We start from the raw sequence: 4,153 nt of genomic DNA, 5'->3' as shown, positions 1-4,153 counted from the left end.
TTTTGTAAAAAAGTACAGTTTGGTACAGATTTTTTTTAACTTGACATGTAAAATAATTTAACACTGCGATGCATACCAATAAACAGGTTGTAAATGTTGAGTTAGACCAACGACACGACGAGACACTTGCATTCCGAAAGTGTATCACAAATATGACTACCCCTCAGTGACTCAGGTAACTGGTACTGTCAAATTTGATATTTGATCACAAAATGCTAGAAACCAGCACCACTGACTAACCTGTTCGCGTTGGTCTCCTTTGGTTACTGTTGTTATCCCTGGTTACGCAGGTAAAAATAACAACAGAATCTTTTTCTTGCCGATATTTTATTTTGAAACGTTTTTAAATAAAATTATTCATTGAGAATTTCGCGACTAAAGCTGCCGGCGGTTTTCAGTTATGTGGCCCTAGTGATCCGTTCAGTTTTGATAAGTCAAAATCAGCCACCCGTTGGAGAACACTTCGTTGGTCTATGTCCATTGTGTTTCATGTATATTATACCGGTTAATCTAAATAAGGCAGTTTCTTTTTAACCGAAGCGCCCAAACTGTAACCACCGTTCGTCAAAAATTCAAGGCCACCCGTCGCAAGAGTGCCAAAAAGGTGTGAGCCAACTTTCCCATCATCGGAATCAACAAATTGCGCAGCCACGTACGCGGTCTAATCACACCCGACTGGAAATCCCAATTACCAATATCGATGTCAGCGAATAGCACCTTCTGGAAAGAGTAATTCCAGCTTAAAGTTAATCCAGCGCGCCGAGCATCCGAAAGCTACGAGAAACTCATCTGTAGTCGGAGACTACCTAAGAAAAACGTGTGACAAAATTGCCGTTGAAGGTATGCAGATCGAAAAAAGGTCGATCCTCTCAGCCAACGAGGCAAAGGCTTTAGAGACACAAGGCAGACTGGAATGACCCGGTCGACGAAAAGTATTCACGACAGTGGCAAGAAGTGCAAAAATAAACTCAAACAAATTTAAGCTTCTGGATGACCCTAGTAACAGTAGTAAGTTAGAAGTTTAATGTGAGTTGTATGAGTAAATTTGTAACAATTTGTTACATGAGGGGAAGGGAATCAATCTTGGCTCAATTTGCGTTACGTAACGTGTTAATTGTCCGTAAAGAACACGAATGCTACACTCAACCAAGTCAAGATATCGATGCTTTCGAAGGCTAACACAGATCAGAAGATGTCAAAGTTTTGTACAAATTAGTCTGTTTTCTTTGTAACCTTAAAGGTAATAATAAAACAAATATGTTCTCCGATACTAATTAGTTTGTAGCTCCTGTTAATCCACACTGCTCCGACGAAACTGTGCAAACGTGAGAATATTTAGGTCAAAGAGAATCCTTGCTTGCTTCCTTCTTGCGCTTCTTGGTCGCTATTCCACCATCATCTTCGCTTGCTCCGCCGCCACCATCGCCTCCTGCTTCCTTGTAGGCTTTCAATGCTTCTGCATACTCCTCCTTTGCCGTGGCTGCTTTCTGTTCCCATTTATGCTTGTCCTTCAAATCCTTCCACATCTCACCACCCTTTTTGGCAATTTCGGTGACGGAGATTCCCGGATTGTCCTTCTTTATCTTCTCCCGACTTGCATTCAACCACATCATAAAGGCCGCAGCCGGTCGCTACCAGCATCATCCGAGTCGTCATCGGAGGTAGATTCCATATTTGAATCAAACTCGTCCGCCACATCCGATTCTGCCTGGTTCGGGTTGAGGTCCTCATCAGTCGATTCTTCCGAATCATCATCGTCATCATCTCGCTTCTTTGCTTCGGCCTTTACCCTCGCCAGATAGGCATCCGGTTCAGCCTCATTATCCGAATCGGCAAAGTCCTCCTTGTAGTTGCTTTTGCCATCCTTTCCAGTGTTCTTCACGTGCAATTTCTTGGACGAGATGAAATCGAACAGTTTCCCGTACTCTTCCTTCTCGATACTGCTGAACGTGTAGATGTTGCCTGCTTTTAGCTCGATTTCAAAATCAAAACTTCGAGTGGAGCCACCACTGCGAGCAAAGTTCACCGATGTGATTTCCTCGAAACGAATGTGAACCGGTGGCTTGTGGACGTAGATGAATCCTCGTTCCAGTGGGTAGAGATAACCTGCAGCTGCCTTGAAAGAACATCCAATTGCAGGAGTTCCCGAATGACTGAAAACGAGGCAAAATATATTTAAATTAAATTAGCCCGACTTAAGCCGTTAGGGATTGGGATTGAAATAAAGCAAAGCTCACCCGATAAAAGTTCCCGGTCCGGTCAGTTTTCGGTTTATGATGACTTTCATAATCTTTCCGAGTACTTCGTACACCGGTCCAGCGAGCTCTTTAGTAAGTTTATTCTCATACTTTTCCTTCAATTCCTCCTCGGTGAAGGGTAATTCGATGTTTGTTTCCTCGTCCATCTGGAACAGCGTCACCAGAAAGTGGTAACGAGTTTGACCCTGCTTTATCGGCGGATCCAACGAAATGACGAAAAACATTTGCCGGTTGTCCTTATGCGGCAGCAGGAACAACCGCAGCACCGACGACGTCGGAATCTTAAAATCATACGTCTTACCGTGCAGCTGGAAAAAAGCTCTGGAATACTTTAATGTCGTAGCGCCCGCGCGGTGTCAGGCAATGTATCTCTCGGAATATAGCAATTGCGTCACCTGACGCAGAAATTACGGAAGCCTGTCTCATCACCTGCTCCTGGAATGCTTCGACAGGGTCAATTTCAGCCGATTCCGCTGTTGGAATGTGGAACCGCATTTCCATCAAATTCGCCGGAGCTTCATCGTTCCGATGAAATTCGACTGTAACTTCGTTCTTTCCGGAATTACACTGGGAAACATGATACAGCGGGATTTCAAAGCTTGTCTTTCCTTCCACATCGAACGAAAGAACGCTACCTTTAAAGTGCACAGTTCCCCAGTTCCAACCGCGCGTCGATAGTTCCTTCTCAAGCATATCCAACTTATAGTTTTTCTTGGCGAAATCAGCAATCTTCTGTTCGTCCCCAGTAAATCCCAAGAATCTGAAAAGTGACGCAAATCATTTAGAAACTGAGTAAATCTCGCACAATCAAAATTACCTATGCAACGAGCCATTCTTCATGAACACTCGTAAGCCAAAGCTTCCCACGCATCGTTGATAGTTTAGCAAATCGATATCGGCGGAGTTAATTTGTTCCACCTTGCCGGTTTTATCATTTTTGAACACGATGGCCGAGTCGGTCATCTTCAGCTTTCCGGGGCACTAAAAATTCAAGTAAAATCATGTATTACACGGGCAACCATGCAGCGCCGGTACATACCATTGCACTTCGAACCTCCGAGCTGATGGAGGAATATTCCAGGTAATCCTTTGCCATCTCGTATTAACGAACCGGATATGGGGGGGAGTGTTGGAATGCACTCACGATTTCACAACTTTGTCAAGCTTTTAAACACCAAAAAGATTTACTTTCGAACGAAAATGCGGTTTCACCAACCAGAAACCCAGCTGCACTCATAACAGGACGCGCACAAAATTCTAATGCTGAACCAGGTCATCACATTGGGGGGTAGCACGTTCATAGGATTTGTGTCCCTATGAAATTAATCTTTTCAGCAGTTTATGTTGTAAACATAAAATGGTTGCTATACAGCAACAGAAAATAAAATAAACAAAAAGTGTTGCTGAAAAAATATTTTTTGGTCGCATCGAGGGGCGACTCAATGAACTGGTAACTGGCGGTAAATTACTCGCACACTTTCTCTTCAAAAGATTTCATGAAGTTTCAGGTCGTGTCGTTGGTTAGACCGCTGACAGCGTGATGGCGAGAAACTGAGCTGGAGCTAGCACTGACATTAGCTAGCACTGACTTGTTTGCAGCACATCAAAGGATTGATGTCAAAATAGGTTTGTTACAGTACCAGGAGAAACTGGAAGTACTTCTTCTTCTTTTCTACTTCTAGTAGCAAACCGAATCAAAAATTAGCAAGTTTTTTTGTTCCTGTTTGTTACGGAGCAACTAGGAGCAAGAAGCGTGTATTAAAACAAACCTAATTGAGTTCTTGTCGGCCGATTGAAAACAATCCCATTTACTTTTGTCGTTTTGTTTATTATTTTCCACCAGATAGTGATGTAGTATTTGTGTCATGTGACGTGTACGAACATGAACCGTAGAA

General features: G+C 43.2%; 1 pseudogene; it reads right to left on the bottom strand.

The window, feature by feature from the left end:
* Positions 1-1,201: 1,201 nt before the first annotated feature.
* On the bottom strand, positions 1,202-3,830 carry LOC131678057 (FACT complex subunit Ssrp1-like; annotated as a pseudogene).
* Positions 3,831-4,153: the final 323 nt, after the last annotated feature.

The sequence above is a fragment of the Topomyia yanbarensis genome, chromosome 1 (assembly GCF_030247195.1).
Source record: "Topomyia yanbarensis strain Yona2022 chromosome 1, ASM3024719v1, whole genome shotgun sequence".
Classification (NCBI taxonomy): Eukaryota; Metazoa; Arthropoda; class Insecta; order Diptera; family Culicidae; genus Topomyia; species Topomyia yanbarensis.
Note: the sequence above shows the minus strand (reverse complement) of the source record. Positions and strands in the feature narration are given on the sequence as shown.